This window comes from Pseudophryne corroboree, chromosome 5, assembly GCF_028390025.1.
Source record: "Pseudophryne corroboree isolate aPseCor3 chromosome 5, aPseCor3.hap2, whole genome shotgun sequence".
Lineage (NCBI taxonomy): Eukaryota > Metazoa > Chordata > Amphibia > Anura > Myobatrachidae > Pseudophryne > Pseudophryne corroboree.
This window is the reverse complement of record NC_086448.1, coordinates 9,274,115-9,295,473: the sequence shown is the minus strand read 5'-3', so window position 1 is coordinate 9,295,473 and position 21,359 is coordinate 9,274,115.

The window sequence follows — 21,359 nt, the reverse complement described above, 5'->3', positions numbered from 1 at the left end:
GCCCCTGGGCCTGACGGATTTTCTGGGGAATACTATAGAATGCTTTTACCTAAATTGGTAGACCCCCTGACCCGAATATTCAACGAAATCCTGACCTCTCATTCTCTCCCTCTGTATTTTAATCATGCGCTGGTCCGTCTTCGTCCCAAACACGTTTCATATCTGGTCGGCATTCCACTAATAATATCCGTAAGGTTCTTGCAGCGGCTAGCTGGTTGCACTCCAACGGAGACCCTGACCCCCAATATGTCCTCTCGTTAGATGCTGAGAAGGCCTCTGACCTAGTTAGCTGGGACCACCTGTACACAACGCTGGGTAAGTTTGGGTTTCCGGTGGACCTGATCAGTATGCTACGCAATTTGTATTCTCCCTCCTCTTCTCGCATTATGTGCGATGGTTACTTATCTACTCCCATTCCCCTTCACAGAGGGACCAGACTGGGATGCCCCCTTTCCCCGTTATTGTTTGCTATCGCTACAGAACCTCTAGCTAATAAATTACGTCACCTTTCTGGCTACTCTGGTGTGCTGATCCGTGAACATGAGCGCCGTGTGAGTTTGTTCGCGGACGACATGCTTCTCTTCATTTCACAGCCTGAGACCTCTATCCCACCAATCATGCAAGTTATTTCTGATTTTGGGTCATTTGCAGGATATCGCATCAATACCTCCAAGTCTGAGCTCTTCCCACTTACTCCGACTGCTTCCAAGCGCCCCTCCTCGCCCATCCTTACTCAATTCAAATTGAACACCTCTAAACTCAAATATTTAGGCATATACATTCCGGTGAATATCTCGGATCTGTATTCAGTTAATTATACGTCTGTTTTTAACAAAGTGTCCCAGCTGCTGTCCACTTGGTCCTCTCTCCCTGTATCTTTGTTAGGCCGTGTGACCGGACGGTTCCGTACGAAAGACCTCACCGCTTTCGCGTCCCGTCCCCAGTACACAGATTAGAAGTTTAGGTCACACGGGACCTGGCCATATAGGGGATTCCCGCTTACCGTCAGTAACCGCCTGTTACTGACTCCACCCACTGCACCGTGGGTGGGTTTATGTTGCCACCACCAAAGTCCTAACCTGCCGTGGCGTTTGGAACTACGGTTCTGCTCTGTATATGCTGACACGCTGCCTTACCACACCTGTGTGGTGTTGATGAATCCCCATTAGTCGCTGACTAGGCCTCTACTGGTAGCTGGCGGAAGGCGGAACTTGGAGACGCTAGTTCACCCTGGGCAGCCGGTGAACGGGGCTAGGTTTCGCATAGCCCTGTAGGTCACAGGATGGCGCGGTCGTCTTTAGGCAGAAGATCTTTATTTGCCCAAATACAGCCTTCAAAAAGGCTCAGCAATACAGCAAGATGTTCACAGCAGAAAGTAGTTGGTATAATACACTCTGGATGCTCGCAGGCCTCCTTTTTATGTCAATTTTCCACACAGTACAAGAGGGGGTCATGTCCCTCCTGAGTCCTTTCTTATCCAATCAGAATATCTTACAAAATACAAACAAATTAATAAAACAATTTCCTCTTTCCTGTCACACAGACATTTGGTATCAGTTTAACATTCACTATTGATAAATTTATCACATAGCTTCAAATACGGTTTGTATTTTATTTCCCAAACAAATGTTATTCCTTCCTGCATCTACCATTCAGGATTCATATATCAATGAAACCAGCTACATAAATAAATACAGGTTCCCAACCCAATCTGACACTCACAGCCACTACCTGCCGTGCATTGTCCAACATGAAAAGGGTTTTTGTCCTTCACACCTCTCTGCTAGGACAGGGCCATTAGCATGCCACTTCCTATTTCCAGAGGATAGGAGATGCTTATTCAGACAGATATAATAAGTGCATTTTTCCCTTTAAAATACAGGTGAGCACATCTTAAATATAAATACATTTAAAAATGCAATCCTATAACTGTGCACAGAGCACTACATATGACGTTAAAACACATCGTGAAACATATTTTTAAACAGTCCGCGCCCAGCGCCGTAAGTACGTTTAACAGTGATGCCAAGCGCCTATTGTCCAAATGGTGCCTGGCAGCTGAGGATTAACCCCTTCAGTGCCACGGCCGCCATTAACTATGTGGCGGAGGGCTCTCTCGGGCCACACGCCTCCCCCCCAATTCAAGCGGGAAAACAGGCGAGTCATGTCCCAATGATATGGCTCCTGGTCCCGCAGTCCCTTAGGTTGAAGGGGATGCTACTTAGGGTGTGTAGGCTCTGGCCTAGACAGTTCATCCATATTATGGTGGCCCGATTCTTGTGGGGACACAATGTTCAAATAGTCCACATGAAGTCCAAGTCTCCACCATAACAGTCCGTCAGATTTCCCCAAGGTAGGTTGCAGCCACCTTACAGGTGGGTGGTAAGTCACCACTGTGGGGGGCCAGTTACACGAACAGAGTAAAAACTGGTCCAATGTACACATAAGTGCCACCCAAGGTGTCCCAATTGCGGCATACCCCACCTCCCATTATAGCAGTATCCTGCTCAAACAGGCCACAGGGTGCTCCTGCCCATATGGCTCTTTCTGGCTCAGTACTGCTCCCAGTCTGTGCCGCGGTGCAGTAGTTCGTACCACAATGTCCGGGTCAAGAATGTGCACCATCAGCACTGGAGAGAGTACCAGAGCCTCCTCCAATAACTGGAATGCCAACTCACAAGTGGTTGCAAAGGCCACTGACTTGAGAATGCCCTTCCTAATCATCTCTGTAAGGGGGTTCACTACAGAACTAAAGTCGGTGACAACGTGTGTCCGTAAGGCCTTACAGGTTCTAAGGTCAGTACCAGTCTGGGTGATGTGGGCCGGGGACAGCCTCTGGTTGCCTCTGCTTTGGGCCTACCCCTGTCTCCTCCCACATGATGCCCCAGGCACTGCACCTCTGTCATTCCTATCTGGCAACTGTCTGCCCTAACTGTCAGACCTGCCCTCCAATCCTCCTCTGTCGACCTATGACTTGGGAAACCTACCCTGTCACCTAGGCTTACTCTTTCCTCCTCGTCCGCTACCTGTGCTACAGTGATGGCGGCCAGACCACCAGCCTCTGGATCCTGTGTGGCATCCACTACAGGGAGGCTGCATGTCTTCCCCGATCTACTGCGCACAGGCAGGGGTCCTGCTATGTCCACAGCAACTTGCTGTAAAGGTTCTCCTATGGGCAGAGGCCCAGAGACAACACAACCGCTGGAGTGCCCCAGCTGCCAATGCATGGCACCAGCCTTACAGTTGGTCTGGGCATCATCTGACATTCCAGACCAGGGTAAGCTCTGTGTCAGGCACTTCAGGGTATGGTCTATCTCTGAGTGGTTGTCCAAAGGGGTTTCACTGGCAACCAACACCGGATGCGCAGGAAAGTTCCCTGGGGGAACAAGCGGACACATTCCCTATCTGGTCTATCCCCTCCCACTTTCCTGGTTACCCTGTACCTTAACCCTTTCTGCCAGGTCAAACTTCCTGCCCCAACCCTGTCAAGGCCGCTGCCAGAGAGGCACCTCATGCCTTTCGGGGATGGGTCAGAGAGTTGAGCCTCCCTAAACTCCTGCTGGTGGCCCTCAATCTCTCCTAAATTGGGACACTCCACAGGGGGATCTAGGTGGGGACTACTAGGGTCAGTCTGGTAGAGGTCTGTCACGGAAAGGTCAGTGTGGTTTCTCATACTCACTGCTGGAGTTGGCAAACCACTTGGGTTAGGAGCATCATTGGGCACCCCCACAGGGTCAAATGAGCTGGAAGCCACATCCTCTGCGTTGCTAGGGGATGCAGGCATACCAGAGGCAAAAGGCATGCGGGGTCGATGTACCGATCTAGCCGCTGTAATCTTTTCCTCTGGGCTGGTTGATGCTGTGGTTGGCTGTGCTGGCAGTTGTCTAATAGCTGTAGTCTTTTCCTCTGGGCTGGGCTGTGCTGGAGTAGCTGATGTCAACGGTGGTTGTGGAACTTGACTCTGGGAAATGGCGCCAGCAAACGTGGTTACGATCCCACCACCCAGATCATTTCCTAGGACCACATCAGTTGGGAGACCATCCATGATGGCAACTTCTCACAACTCTGGTCCAGCTCCCCAGTCCAGGTAGACTCTTGCCATGGGAACCCCTTTCTCTGTTCCATCTGCCAGGGTGACCTTGGCAGTGCGACCCTGCAATACTGCAGCAGGATCTATAAGGTGGGGGCTCACCACAGTGATTGAAGCCCCAGAGTCTCTTAGGCCTTCCCCCTGCAGGGCTCCCACGTGGACCGGCTGCAGGTGCCTCCACATATTGTGTAGGGGCTGTTTGGCCATGCAGGTGACTCTCTCTGCAGAGTGCACCTGTTTCTCTCCACAGTCCATCGGACTGACTGGAGGGGGAACAGTCTCTGTAGGCTCATCTCCACTCGTCAAACAAGCGAGCCGGGCTCCTGCACTCGGATTTGGGGCACGAGTCCCGGGTGCTTGGGATGCAGGACAGTTCATCCTCAGATGTCCGATTTTCCCACAGCCATAGCACTTCTTCTCCAGACGTGGCACCGATGATCTCTGATCACTTGCAGGGACACTGCGGTGCGGTTGCTGGCCAAAAGCACCCGGGTTGGAGGTCGCTTGTCTTTGGGGGTGATGAGCTGAAGAGGGGTGTCCCCCTGGTGGTACAGTCTTTTGGGGCTGGCTGCTGGTTGGGCGCTTCTGCCCCTGTGGCCGAATTGCCACATACTTGTCGGCTAACTGGGCAGCCATCTTTAAGCTGGGTGTCTCCCGGTCTAGCACCCACTCCTTCACTTCTGGGGCACACCTGCGATAGAACTGCTCCCTGCAGATCAGGTCGATCAGTGTGTCCCATGTAGTGGCTTCAGAATCCTTCACCCACTTCACGTACTGCCGCAGCTGGGTGGTGAACTACTCATGGGTGCTGCTAGGATTCTTGGACAAGTCTCTGAACTTCTTCCTGTAAGACTCTGGAGTGATAAAGAATCGCTGGAGGAGGGCCTTCGCGACTTCGTCGTAATCCCCACAGTCTTCCGTGGCCACTCCTCGATAGGCCTCTCCATGCAGAGTGGGCACAAGGTGTCTCACCCACTCCGACTTGGGTAAATCATGTAGTTTACAAGTCCTTTCAAAAACTTGTAAATGTCCATCAATGTCCCCATCACTGTCTGCAAACTTGACAAACTGAATGCGTCCCGATCTGTGTACAGCAGCTGACAACGGCTCCCGGGGTACCATGGCCTGTGGTGCCCGCTCATCACGCCACATCTGGATGATGATCCAGCGCTCTTGCTCCGTTGCCATTTCCCCCAATTCCACTAGCTGATCCGCTAGGCTATCCGTGCCGCCCCCATGGGACGTTGGGATCCTGGCCCTGCTAGGGATTGCTGGGAAACATGGCTGTTGATAGAGGGGGTGGGGCTTGTGGGTCTCACCGGTTCCTTACGACGGTCCACTGGTGGGCCGTCCTCTCCGATGCTGACGCCATCAGTGCTTTCCACCTCCGCCCGGCAGGACTCTTCCAAGCTCATGAGCGCCGCCCTCATGACGCTCTTGGATGTATTGGGAGGGATCTCCACACCCTTTTGCCGACACACGATCTTCAAATCATCCTTGGACATTCTGTTGAAGTCCGCCATCTTATGCGTTCTCCTGCGCTGCAGTTACTCCTCTCCTGAGTAACTCAGCTTCTCCAATCAGGTGACCGAAAAGCCGCCTGGGATTATCCCACTGCTATGCCACCAATTTCTGTGACCGTACGGTTACGTACGAAAGACCTCACCGCTTTTGCGTCCCGTCCCCAGTACACAGATTGGAAGTTTAGGTCACACGGGACATGGCCACATAGGGGATTCCCGCTTACCGTCAGTAACCGCCTGTTACTGACTCCACCCACTGCGCCGTGGGTGGGTTTATGCTGCCACCACCAAACTCCTAACCTACTGTGGCGTTTGGAACCACGGTTCTGCTCTGTATGTGCCGACACGCTGCCTTACCACACCTGTGTGGTGTTGACGAATCCCCACTAGTCACTGACTAGGCCTCTACCGGTAGCTGTCACCCTGGACAGCCGGTGAACGGGGCTAGGTTTCGCATAGCCCTGTAGGTCACAAGATGGCACGGTCATCTTTAGACAGATCTTTATTTGCCCAAATACAGCCTTCAAAAAGGCTCAGCAATACAGCAAGATGTTCACAGCAGAAAGTAGTTGGTATAATACACTTTGGATGCTCGCAGGCCTCCTTTTTATGTCAATTTTCCACACAGTACAAGAGGGAGTCATGTCCCTCCTGAGTCCTTTCTTATCCAATCAGAATATCTTACAAAATACAAACAAATTAATAAAACAATTTCCTCTTTCCTGTCACACAGACATTTGGTATCAGTTTAACATTCACTATTGATAAATTTATCACATAGCTTCAAATACGGTTTGTATTTTATTTCCCAAACAAATGTTATTCCTTCCTGCATCTACCATTCAGGATTCATATATCAATGAAACCAGCTACATAAATAAATACAGGTTCCCAACCCAATCTGACACTCACAGCCACTACCTGCCGTGCATTGTCCAACATGAAAAGGGTTTTTGTCCTTCACACCTCTCTGCTAGGACAGGGCCATTAGCATGCCACTTCCTATTTCCAGAGGATGAGAGATGTTAATTCAGACAGATATAGTAAGTGCATTTTACCCTTTAAAATACAGGTGACCACATCTTAAATATAAATACATTTAAAAATGCAATCCTATAACTGTACACAGAGCACTACATATGACGTTAAAACACATCATTAAACATATTTTTAAACAGTCCGCGCGCAGCGCCGTAAGTACGTTTAACAGTGACGCCAAGCGCCTATTGTCCAAATGGTGCCTGGCAGCTGGGGATTAACCCCTTCAGTGCCACGGCCGCCATTAACCATGTGGCGGAGGGCTCTCTCCAGCCTCAGGCAGAGTGGCCATTTTGAAAAGCATTGTGTTCCCCAAACTCTCTTACCTCCTTCAGATGATACCTACCCAACCTCCCGCTAAAGATTTATTGCTTTATGACCGGATGTTCTCTAAATTTTTATGGAACCACAAGAGGTCGTGGATCTCTCTCTCTCTAAACTTAGACTCCCCCGCAGCCAGGGTGGTCTGGCCGTCCCTGACCTTTTGGCATTCTTCCGGGCTGCGAACTTTAGGTATATATAAGACTGGCTACTCAATACTTCTTCATATGTGTATTATGAGATGGAGCAGGCCCTTTTTTCACCTTATGATCTCAGGGCTCTGCTACATACCCCGAAAACCTTACTCCCGCCTTTGGCACTCTCCAATATTCTTTTTTGGGATGTCTACCGCTTGTGGTGGGCCATTAACACAGCCCTGGGCCATAACCCAGAATATTCCCCTTTTATTCCCCTGTGTGGAAACCCCTGCTTCACCCCACCATTTGATTATATCAAATTTCTCACGTGGAAGGCTAAGGGTATTGCCCTTATCCGGGACGTCTTTGACCCGGGTGGCCGTATGGTGTCATTTGCGGATCTAGCCGAGAGACACGGTGTGCTTTCCTCTGACTTTTTTATGTTCCTTCAGGTCCATCACTTTGTGCAATCTCTCCCCATTTCTCCCGTGCACGAGTGGAGGAGTGATCCTCTGTCCCATCTGTTATTAACGTTACCGTCCTTTTCCTATAAAATTAGCTGGTTATACCAGGATTTGCTACCTTATAAGCCTGCTGCTCTCTGGCCCCCCATGTTATCTAAATGGTCTAGTGAGTGGTCCTGGGCCCCTTCGGTGGAGTGTTTCCTTTCCCCCCTTCCTTCTGTCCTGAAGGCCTTGCATTCTGCCCAGCTTCAGGAAGTCCACTTTAAATTTCTCCACCGGGCTTATATTGCCCCGGGTCAACACAAATATATGGTCTCTACTGACACTGGACATTGTCCTAAATGCAAAGCACCCAATGCTCTTTTTATGCATAACTTCTGGCATTGCCCAAAGATAAAAAGGTTCTGGAACAAGGTGTTGTGGTATTTATAATTTACTTTCAAGATTTCTCTCCCCATGGACCCGGTGGCACTCCTTGGCCTTAATTCTACATCCTGGTGCTTACCCCCTCCAGACTCGCTGGATTCCATTTTTATATGTATTATTGACCTTAGGGAAGAAGTTGATTCTAAACCACTGGATATATAGAACCTCCCCCTCCCTAGGTGACCTTAAATCCCTCCTTACTACTGTAACCCCTCCCTTAATACTCTAATTATTGGGATTATCACTAAGGGATGATTACTTAGTATTTGTGCCTCCACCCAAGCCGATTATCTAGGCTTGCCTGGGTAAGCCCCCACCCTTTCTTTGTGTCCTTTATATGTACTCTAAATGCAAATGTATCTATACCATAACTGTATATATGAGTACATTCTTGTCCGTATCCTATTATACCTTTGTTTCTGTTTCCACTTCCAGGGTCTCCAGATGAAATTTCAATATTCACATTAGCACATGGTAAGTATAAACACAAGTATTTATTTATCCCAAACACAATGCAAGGGTGAATGCAGGCCCGGCGCTACCCGCTCAGCGAAGGGATGCAGTGCAGGGAGGCGCTGGGACGGATAGGAGCCTTCACTGCTCTGCATCCCTTCCCTGCTGCGCCGTCCTGTCCCTCCTCCTGCTGCTGCCACTGGCCCACTGCTGTGTCTGTCACTGTATGACAGGCACTGGCAGCGGGCACCTGCAGCATGATACGCCTCCTCCCTCCCCTCACCTGTGCTGTGTGACAGCGCCGAGTACGTGACAGAAGGGGCGGAGCTACACGGGACTGTGGGGGGCGTGGCTAAACGGTCATAATGGGGCGGAGCTACACAGACCTGGCTGCTGTACAGAGGGAGACTAGATTAGGTAAGTGGAGGGTGAGAGAGAAGTGTGTGTGTGTGTATGGTGGGTGTGTATGTGTGTGTATATATGTGTGAAGTGTGTGTGTGTGTGTGTGTGTGTGTGTGTGTGTGTGTGTGTGTATGAGGTATGTCTGTGCGCGTGCTCTATGGACGCCACTACTGGGGAGGCATTACGTATAAGGACACTATTACTACAGGGGGGCATTACGTGTAACAACGCTACTACTGGGGGGGCCATTACGTGTAAGGACGCTACTACTACTGGGGCTGGGGGCATTACGTATAAGGACGATACTACTACTGGGGGGTATTACGTATAAGGACAATACTACTACTGGGGTGCACTACGTATAAGAACGCTACCACTACTGGGGGGGCATTACGTATAAGGACGCTACTACTACTTGGGGGCATTATGTATAATGACGCTACTACTGTGGGTGCATTATGTATAAGGAAGCTACTACTACTAGGGGGGCATTATGTATAAGGATGCTACTACTACTCGGAGGGCATTACATGTAAGGACGCTACTACTACTGGGGGGCATTATGTATAAGGACGCTACTACTACTGTGGGTGCATTATGTATAAGGAAGCTACTACTACTCGGGGGCATTATGTATAAGGATACTACTACTACTGGGGTGCATTACATATAAGGACGCTACTACTATGGGTGGGGCATTACGTATAAGGACGCTACTACTACAGGTGGGGCATTACGTATAAGATGAATAAGATTGTGCTACATTGTGGCATAATTTTAAATGGGGGTACTACTGTGTGGCCATGCCCCTTACTTGTGAGACCACACCCCTTTTCCCAGAGCGCGCCAAAGGAATATGGGAGGGCGCAAATTTATAGTTTGCAGGGGGGCGCCGAACACCCTAGCACCGGCCCTGGGTGAATGTATACATTTACTATAAACCTGGTAAAATAATTATATGTTTATCCCATACAACTATTTCCCCTTCAGGAACCTATACAAGTTGTCTGCATGCATACACAAAAATTACCTTAATGCTAGTATGAGAGTGACCCAGGTACTCATAAGATAGTAGTGCACTACAATGGTAAAAACTAATAAAAGTGAAACAGTAATGGATACTAAACATTTCACATTACATATTTAGCAATATAAGAATCTCCTCTCTTTTCTCAGTCTGTGAGTAATGTGATTTTCTCCAGGCAGAATGCTATTGTAACAAGTACTGACAAATATGTTGCAATGAATTTCCTACTATGTTTCTCTTCTTATTAGTGGAGAAAAGGGTTGTTTTTCCTCAGATGTATCTTACATCAGCTGTCCATTAATATACGCAATAAAAGAATTGGAATTTCTTATAACTGGATTCTGTGTTCCTTTAATACACTACATTCTGTACTACATTAGTGTGGACATCTGGGATTTCCATAGTCATTAGTGCCGGCTAATTTAGTCGATTCCTCTATAGTGATAACTAAAGTTATATGGCGGATAGTATATGGTGCATACAGCCGGTTAAATGCACTTACACCTATGCTTCCGGCTGCGGCAGTAACAAAACACTGTCCCTCCTCCTCTTACCAGCTGACAGTTCTTTCAGATTGCTTTCAGAATATATATATATACATATAGAAAATATATATATGGCACCATTAGATTGAAATGCTGTCAGTGAATGCTTGTCCCCAAATAATAGGCTATATATAGTGTATGTTATACACTTGATGTTATTTCTTTGGGTCATTGGGACCTCTCTGCCCTTTGAGTTAAGATTTACAACTGCAGGAGGCTATTTGATTCCATTCCACACCTTTAGCAATAATATGTCTCTCAATTTGAGTAATGCAAAATATAGTTCACTTCAGGCACATTATGCCTATATATACTATTAGCTTAAAGAGTTGCTAAGACTGTTTATGGCTGGCATTCCTGTGCTAAGTTTATCTGTGAAGGAGGTGCTTTGGCTTAAGTGTGAAATGGGTGCACAATGATTGGTGGGTCACTCACGCTTCAGTTGTGCTTTGGCTGTGCTGAGCGCTTCCCCGACTCCTCCTCCTTTTCAATGGAACAGCATACTGTGGGAGGAGATCACTCTCTTCATTTCACAGACACTGACGCTGCTCACTCCCCAGCAACCAGAGTAGCATCCCTGGTTGCTATGAGCCGTCACGTCCGCCAGCGCCAGCCCTCCTATTCCCTCTTCAGCTGCAGGGACACTGCTACACTTGCCGCCTCCCGGATCTCGCTGGCGTCGCTGCAGGGATCCTCTGCACTCCTCCGCTGGCACCAGCGCCGGACCTCACAGCTCCCGGAACCCGCTGGCGTCCTCAGCAACTCCGGCAATACGGTGAGCACTTTAACTAGTACTCACGCTGCCGCCCGTCCGCACCTCTCCGTCTGCCCTGCGCCGGTCACATCACCTGGACTCCGCTGGCAGTTCAGCTGCACAGTAGATCCAGGTGTGTACTCTCACAGGGGGAACCTCAGTCTACATCACAGCTGGAGGGGAGCTCTATTTATTCTCCCCAGACCTCCGGCTCGTGCGCCCCCTGTCCCGCCAGAGCCGCGCGCTATCCCCTAGCCACCGCCAATCAGTATCTGTCTCTCCCTAAGCTCGTGGTCAGCCTTGTATCCCCGCTCGTGGACCTGCTTTTCCCGCCCTGCAGGTGATTACTCCAGCAGCGCGCGGACCATATAAGGACCCCATCTGCAGCTCTTTGCTACCCTGCAGGCTATTGCTGGCCCACCAGGTCTCTACTATCCCACAAGCATCAGCACATGACAGACTATAATGCCAAACCCACACACTATATCACTTTGACTATATATATATATACACAATTAATAAATAAAGTACAGATATTTATCCCCTCAAACTCCATCTATATACATATGTATATACTTATATTTTATCATATATAATATTACATTACACACATATATTTATTTCGAAATGTCCCTTAACACGATATATATATATGAACCAAACATTTATTATACTATCAATAAATATAGTAATTTAAAGGCTAAACTATCGGTAGTAAATATTATTCAGGTTACACTACTACACTGTATTTTGAACGTCAGTCCACACTACCTGATTTGGATCGTAACGCTTTACATGTCTGCAAGAAATGGGGTCCGTACATAGACTCTCTTCCGCCCCCACAACAACTCCATGTGTTGAAATTATTTGACCCCCTCAGCTGGGATTCCTATCGCAAGCTATGTATTCCTGTTGAGTGATGGGTATTATTTAACCCCTAGATAATATTAATGATATTGGTGGTATTATTATTTTTATTATTATTTCTATTAATGCTACTCTCATTTCCTTGTCCCAGACGCAATTGAACACTTTGCTCACTATGTGTGTGCCTGAATAACATTGTTGGTTCCTTCTTTTGTCATCTGCAACCCCCCCCCCCCTTCCCTCTTGCTTCGTACACATGTATTTGTTGTTCTGCTCTTTCTTTCCTTCTATTGTTGTTAGAGACGAGCGGGTTCGGTTCTCCGAGATCCGAACCCCCCCCGTACTTCACCTATTTTACACGGCTCCGAGGCAGCCTCGGATCTTCCCGCCTTGCTCGGTTAACCCAAACGCGCCGGAACGTCATCATCCCGCTGTCGGATTCTCGCGAGATTCGTATTCTATATAAAAAGCCGCGTTTCGCCGCCATTTTCACTCATGCATTGGAGATTGAACGGACAGCACTTGGCTGCGTTCTCTCCCTAAAAAAACTCCATAATCTGTGCTCAGTGTGCTGCAAATATCTGTGCTCAGTGTGCTGCAAATATCTGTGCACAGTGTGCTGAAAATATCTACGTTCTCTGCCTGAAAACGCTCCATATCTGTGCTCAGTGTGCTGCAAATATCTGTGCTCAGTGTGCTTTATTGTGGGGACTGGGGACCACGAGTATATAATAATTATAGTAGTACAGTAGAGTAGGCCATTGCTGTATCTTGCAGCTCTGTGTCACTGCAAGTATCCATTCCATATCTGTGCTGCATTTTTGTGAGCAGTATATATAGTATTACAGTGCAGCATTTTGGTGACCAACAGTATATAGTTGTACAGTAGGTCATTGCTGTATCTTGCAGCTCTGTGTCACTGCAAGTATCCATTCCATATCTGTGCTGCATTATTGTGAGCAGTATATATAGTATTACAGTGCAGCATTTTGGTGACCAACAGTATATAGTTGTACAGTACAGTAGGCCATTGCTGTATTTTGCAGCTCTGTGTCACTGCAAGTATCCATTCCATATCTGTGCTGCATTATTGTGAGCAGTATATAGTAGGACAGTGCAGCATTTTGGTGACCAACAGTATATAGTAGTACAGTACATTAGGCCATTGCTGTAGTATCTTGTAGCTGTGTCACTGCAAGTATCCATTCCATATCTGTGTTGCATTATTGTGAGCAGTATATAGTAGGGCAATGCAAGCATTTTGGTGACCAACAGTATATAGTTGTACAGTACATTAGGCCATTGCTGTAGTATCTTGCAGCTCTGTGTCACTGCAAGTATCCATTCCATATCTGTGCTGCATTATTGTGAGCAGTATATAGTAGGACAGTGCAGCATTTTGTTGACCAGCAGTATACATATATAGTACAGTATAGTAGGCCATTGCTCTATCTTGCAGCTCTGTGTCACTTCTAGTATCCTGATCAGTGCTCAATATCTGCTGCATTGTTGTGACCAGTATGTATACTGTACTGTGCGACTTGTGTTATACACCTGGTGATTATAAATCCTGTAATCTGTACTGAGCAATATGTGAGATACACCTGGGGATTATACACCCTATATACTGTACTGTGTGATGTGTGAAATACACCTGGGGATTATACACCCTATATTATTATTATTATTATTATTATTATTATTATTATTATTATTATCCTTTATTTATATGGTGCCACAAGGGTTCTGCAGCGCCCAATTACAGAGTACATAAATAATCAAACAGGAAAACAGCAACTTACAGTTGATGACAGTATAGGACAAGTACAGGGTAAATAAACATAGTTACATCAGCAGATGACATTGGAATAAGTATCAGGTGGCAGAAGACTGCTGGATGTGGTACAGTTGAAGATTATTAAAGTAAGCCAAAGGATAAGCACATGAGGGAAGAGGGCCCTGCTTGTGAGAGCTTACAATCTAAAGGGGAGGGGTAGACAGACATGGGTGACACAGATGGGGTACATAGAGAACGTGGAACAGAGGGTTAGGATGAGATTTGGCTGGGTTTGGTGAAGATGTGGACCCCCAGAAGGCACAAGTCAATACTTAACATTGCAACATTTTACTGGGCTATGCAGGAGAAAATTAAAAATAGGGGAAAATAAAAAAAAATAAAAAGAATCAATAACTTCTACCGCTTTCAAAAAGGTCAATGGAAGGTGAAACAATAGACAACTACCTCGTGGAAGCCAGATACAGTATACCAAACAGTACTTAGCAGAGTTAGGAATGAGTGCTTATGAAATACAGTAACATTTTGTCATAATATTTCAGAAACTGCATGGCTGGTCTCTTGCACTCTTTTGCTCTAATACACCACCTGCTTTAGGATTTATATTCAAAAACAATATGTCTCCATAATCCCAAAAACGTCAGTCTTCTTGGAAAGTGGTTTGTTCCTTTGTAAGGGAAAGAGAACAAACGTTCTCAAACAACGGTTTCTCAATTTCTTTTTCCTCTGGGAAGGGATTGTGGATTCGCAGGAATATCTGAGCATTTCTGTAATCAGAAAGCAGCGACTTTCTACAACTGTTTACGAATAATTCCAGTGATTTTGTCATTTTCTTCCAGTGATTTGGACCAATAATAAATTGATTAGAACGAATAATTCCAGTGATTTTGTCATTTTCTTCCAGTGATTTGGACCAATAATACCATTGATTAGAACGAATAATTCCTGTGATTTTGTCATTTTCTTCCAGTGATTTGGACCAATAATACCATTTATTAGAATGAATAATTCCAGTGATTTTGTCATTTTCTTCCAGTGATTTGGACCAATAATACCATTTATTAGAATGAATAATTCCAGTGATTTTGTCATTTTCTTCCAGTGATTTGGACCAATAATACCATTGATTAGAACGAATAATTCCAGTGAGTTTGTCATTTTCTTCCAGTGATTTGGACCAATAATACCATTGATTAGAACGAATAATTCCAGTGAGTTTGTCATTTTCTTCCAGTGATTTGGACCAATAATACCGTTGATTAGAACGAATAATTCCTGTGATATTGAGGTGTTTGTGTCACTTAGCTTAGCCATCCAGCCATCTTGGTGCACCTCTTTTTCTCTTTTCTTTGCATCATGTGCTGTTTGGGGCCAATTTTTTGAAGTGCCATCCTGCCTGACACTGCAGTGCCACTCCTAGATGGGCCAGGTGTTTGTGCCACCATCTTGGGTCGCTTAGCTTAGTCATCCAGCGACCTCGGTGCAAATTTTAGGACTAAAAATAATATTGTGAGGTGTGAGGTGTTCCGAATAGACTGGAAATGAGTGGAAATTGTGGTTATTGAGGTTAATAATACTGTGGGATCAAAATGACCCCCAAATTCTATGATTTAAGCTTTTTTTGAGGGTTTTTTGAAAATAAACACCCGAATCCAAAACACACCCGAATCCGACAAAAATTTTTCAGGGAGGTTTTGCCAAAACGCGTCCGAATCCAAAACATGGCCGCGGAACCGAATCCAAAACCAAAACACAAAACCCGAAAAATGTATCTCTAATTGTATTCTTTAACTATATATAACCATGTAGAATTTTGCTGGTACTTGGCTCTGGGTTCGGCCTCATGATATTGTATAATACTGTTGCCATGCTGTGATATTGGAAATGTTTCTCTACTATTTTTTTTTAGTTAAGTTAATGGTAATCTTTGATGTCTTGCCTTACCCTCAGCTGCCATTTCTGTACTTCACATACGTTACTCTGTACTGTATTGTTTTTTATATCTTTCTATGAAAAACCCAATAACTACATTTTCACAAAAAAAAGTGGATTTCTCTCTTTTTAGACAAAGAAAGAGGAAAATTGTCAGTAACATTTGGTATTTTTCCATTCAATCTGTTAATGATCTTCAGATTCAGGGCGGGATGTACTAAGCGGAAAATGCGGTAAACTCCCTGTTTATCGCATTTTCCTGATGTACTAACCCCCGGCCGGCAGGACAGCGCCGCGGCGGGGTACGCCAGCTTTAGCTGGCATACGTCCATAGAAGCCTATGGGCTTCTCTCCGCGGCGCTGTGTGAGGGATCCGATTGGATCCCTCCCAGCATGCCCTGCGGCCGCCCCCCGTCACCCCGCGCATGCGCAGACTGACTTCTGGGGCCGAATCCCGGAAGTCAGGCTGCCACTGCGCATCGCGGAGGACAGCTCTTATCGGAAGAGCTGTCCTCCGCAATGCTGATTGCATATGTTATACATATGCGATCAGCATCGTGGCGCAGGGCGGCGATGGGCGGCGATGTACATTAGTACATCCCGCCCTCAGTTTGAGGAAGTGAAACTTGAATGTTACACGCTCACAGAGCAAAATGAAAGGTTAAAGTCTTATATTAATCAGAATCAGCTTTATTGGTCAGGCATACTTGCATGAGCAGAGTGAGAAACAAAAATAAGAATTTACTTACCGATAATTCTATTTCTCGGAGTCCGTAGTGGATGCTGGGGTTCCTGAAAGGACCATGGGGAATAGCGGCTCCGCAGGAGACAGGGCACAAAAAGTAAAGCTTTAGGATCAGGTGGTGTGCACTGGCTCCTCCCCCTATGACCCTCCTCCAAGCCTCAGTTAGGTACTGTGCCCGGACGAGCGTACACAATAAGGAAGGATTTATGAATCCCGGGTAAGACTCATACCAGCCACACCAATCACACTGTACAACCTGTGATCTGAACCCAGTTAACAGTATGATAACAGCGGAGCCTCTGAAAAGATGGCTCACAACAATAATAACCCGATTTTTGTAACTATGTACAAGTAATGCAGATAATCCGCACTTGGGATGGGCGCCCAGCATCCACTACGGACTCCGAGAAATAGAATTATCGGTAAGTAAATTCTTATTTTCTCTATCGTCCTAGTGGATGCTGGGGTTCGTGAAAGGACCATGGGGATTATACCAAAGCTCCCAAATGGGCGGGAGAGTGCGGATGACTCTGCAGCACCGAATGAGAGAACTCCAGGTCCTCCTTAGCCAGGGTATCAAATTTGTAGGATTTTACAAACGTGTTTGCCCCTGACTAAATAGCCGCTCGGCAAAGTTGTAAAGCCGAGACCCCTCGGGCAGCCGCCCAAGATGAGCCCACCTTCCTTGTGGAATGGGCATTTACATATTTTGGCTGTGGCAGGCCTGCCACAGAATGTGCAAGCTGAATTGTATTACACATCCAACTAGCAAAAGTCTGCTTAAAAGCAAGAGCACCCAGTTTGTTGGGTGCATACAGGATAACAGCAAGACAGTTTTCCTGACTCCAGCCGTCCTGGAACCTATATTTTCAGGGCCCTGACCACATCTAGCAACTTGGAGTCCTCCAAGTCCCTAGTAGGCGCAAGACACCACAATAAGCTGGTTCAGGTGAAACACTGACACCACCTTAGGGAGAGAACTGGGGACGAGTCCGCAGCTCTGCCCTGTCCGAATGGACAAACAGATATGGGCTTTTTTGAGAAAAAAAAACCACCAATTTGACACTCGCCTGGTCCAGGCCAGGTCCAAGAGCATGTTCACTTTTCATGTGAGATGCTTCAAATCCACAGATTTGACTGGTTTTAAACCAATGTGTTTTGAGGAATCCCAGAACTACGTTGAGATCCCACAGTGCCACTGGAGGCACAAAAGGGGGTTGTATATGCAATACTCCCTTGACAAACTTCTGGACTTCAGGAACTGAAGCCAATTCTTTCTGGAAGAAAAATCGACAGGGCCGAAATTTGAACCTTAATGGACCCCAATTTGAGGCCCATAGACACTCCTGTTTGCAAGAAATGCAGGAATCGACCGAGTTGAAATTTCTTCGTGGGGCCTTCCTGGCCTCACACCACGCAACATATTTTCGCCACATGTGGTGATAATGTTGTGCGGTCACCTCCTTTCTGGCTTTGACCAGGGTAGGAATGACCTCTTCCTGAATGCCTTTTCCCTTAGGATCCGGCGTTCCACCGCCATGCCGTCAAACGCAGCTGCGGTAAGTCTTGGAACAGACATGGTACTTGCTGAAACAAGTCCCTTCTTAGCCGCAGAGGCCATAAGTCCTCTGTGAGCATCTCTTGAAGTTCCGGGTACCAAGTCCTTCTTGGCCAATCCGGAGCCATGAGTATAGTTCTTACTCCTCTACGTCTTATAATTCTCAGTACCTTAGGTATGAAAAGCAGAGGATGGAACACATACACCGACTGGTACACCCACGGTGTTACCAGAACGTCCACAGCTATTGCCTGAGGGTCTCTTAACCTGGCGCAATACCTGTCCCGTTTTTTGTTCAGACGGGACGCCATCATGTCCACCTTTGGTAATTCCCAACGGTTTACAATTATGTGGAAAACTTCCCCATGAAGTTCCCACTCTGCCGGGTGGAGGTCGTGCCTACTGAGGAAGTCTGCTTCCCAGTTTCCATTCCCGGAATGAAACACTGCTGACAGTGCTATCACATGATTTTCCGCCCAGCGAAAAGTCCTTGCAGTTTTTGCCACTGCCCTCCTGCTTCTTGTGCCGCCCTGTCTATTTACGTGGGCGACTGCCGTGATGTTTTATCCCACTGGATCAATACCGGCTGACCTTGAAGCAGAGGTCTTGCTAAGCTTAGAGCATTATAAATTTACCCTTAGCTATATTTATGTGGAGAAAAATCTCCAGACTTGATCACACTCCCTGGAAATTTTTTCCTTGTGTGACTGCTCCCCAGCCTCTCGGGCTGGCCTCCGTGGTCACCAACATCCAAAACTGAATGCCGAATCTGCGGCCCTCTAGAAGATGAGCACTCTGTAACCACCACAGGAGAGACACCCTTGTCCTTGGATATAGGGTTATCCGCTGATGCATCTGAAGATGCGATCCGGACCATTTGTCCAGCAGATCCCACTGAAAAGTTCTTGCATGAAATCTGCCGACTGGAATTGCTTCGAAGGAAGTCACCATTTTTTTACCATGGCCCTTGTGCAATGATGCACTGATTTTAGGAGGTTCCTGACTAGCTCGGATAACTCCCTGGCTTTCTCTTCCGGGAGAAACACCTTTTTCTGGACTGTGTCCAGAATCATCCCTAAGCACAGGAGACTTGTTGTCGGGATCAGCTGCGATTTTGGAATATTTAGAATCCACCCCTGCTGTTGTAACAGTATCCGAGATAGTGCTACTCCGACCTCCAACTGTTCCCTGGACTTTGCCCTTATCAGGAGATCGTCCAAGTAAGGGATAATTAAGACGCCTTTTCTTCGAAGAAGAACCATCATTTCGGCCATTACCTTGGTAAAGACCCGGGGTGCCGTAGACAATCCAAACGGCAGCGTCTGAAACTGATAGTGACAGTTCTGTACCACGAACCTGAGGTACCCTTAGTGATAAGGGCAAATTTGGGACATGGAGGTAAGCATCCCTGATGTCTCGGGACACCAGATAGTCCCCTTCTTCCCGGTTCGTTATCACTGCTCTGAGTGACTCCATCTTGATTTGAACCTTTGTAAGTGTTCAAATTTTTTTAGATTTAGAATAGGTCTCACCTAGCCTTCTGGCTTCAGTACCACAATATAGTGTGGAATAATACCCCTTTTCTTGTTGTAGGAGGGGTAATTTAATTATCACCTGCTGGGAATACAGCTCGTGAATTTTTTCCCATACTGCCTCCTTGTCGGAGGGAGACCTTGGTAAAGCAGACTTCAGGAGCCTGCGCAGGGGAAACGTCTCGACATTCCAAACTGTACCCCTGGGATACTACTTGTAGGATCCAGGGGTCCTGTACGGTCTCAGCGTCATGCTGAGAGCTTGTCAGAAGCGGTGGAAGGCTTCTGTTCCTGGGAATGGGCTGCCTGCTGCAGTCTTCTTCCCTTTCCTCTATCCCTGGGCAGATATGACTCTTATAGGGACTAAAGGACTGAAGCTGAAAAGACGGTGTCTTTTTCTGCAGAGATGTGACTTAGGGTAAAAACGGTGGATTTTCCAGCAGTTGCCGTGGCCACCAGGTCCGATGGACCGACCCCAAATAACTCCTCTTCCTTTATACGGCAATACACCTTTGTGCCGTTTGGAATCTGCATCACCTGACCACTGTCGTGTCCATAAACATCTTCTGGCAGATATGGACATCGCACTTACTCTTGATGCCAGAGTGCAAATATCCCTCTGTGCATCTCGCATATATAGAAATACATCCTTTAAATGCTCTATAGTCAATAAAATACTGTCCCTGTCAAGGGTATCAATATTTTTAGTCAGGGAATCCGACCAAGCCACCCCAGCTCTGCACATCCAGGCTGAGGCGATCGCTGGTCGCAGTATAAAACCAGTATGTGTGTATATACTTTTTATGATATTTTTCCAGCCTCCTGTCAGCTGGCTCCTTGAGGACGGCCCTATCTATAGACGGTACCGCCACTTGTTCTGATAAGCGTGTGAGCGCCTTATCCACCCTAAGGGGTGTTTCCCAACGCGCCCTAACTTCTGGCGGGAAAGGGTATACCGCCCATATTTTCTATCGGGGGGAACCCACGCATCATCACACACTTCATTTAATTTATCTGATTCAGGAAAAACTACGGTAGTTTTTTCACATCCCACATAATACCCTCTTTTGTGGTACTTGTAGTATCAGAAATATGTAACACCTCCTTCATTGCCCTTAACGTGTGGCCCTAATAAGGAATACGTTTGTTTATTCACCGTCGACACTGGATTCAGTGTCCCTGTCTGTGTCTGTGTCGACCGACTAAAGTAAACGGGCGTTTTAAAACCCCTGACGGTGTTTTTGAGACGTCTGGACCGGTACTAATTGTTTGTCGGCCGTCTCATGTCGTCAACCGACCTTGGCGCGTGTTGACATTATCACGTAATTCCCTAAATAAGCCATCCATTCCGGTGTCGACTCCCTAGAGAGTGACATCACCATTACAGGCAATTGCTCCGCCTCCTCACCAACATCGTCCTCATACATGTCGACACACACGTACCGACACACAGCACACACACAGGGAATGCTCTGATAGAGGACAGGACCTACTAGCCCTTTGGAGAGACAGAGGGAGAGTTTGCCAGCACACACCAAAAACGCTATAATTATATAGGGACAACCTTATATAAGTGTTTTCCCTTATAGCATCTTTTTTATATATTTCTAACGCCAAATTAGTGCCCCCCCTCTCTGTTTTAACCCTGTTTCTGTAGTGCAGTGCAGGGGAGAGCCTGGGAGCCTTCCCTCCAGCCTTTCTGTGAGGGAAAATGGCGCTGTGTGCTGAGGAGATAGGCCCCGCCCCTTTT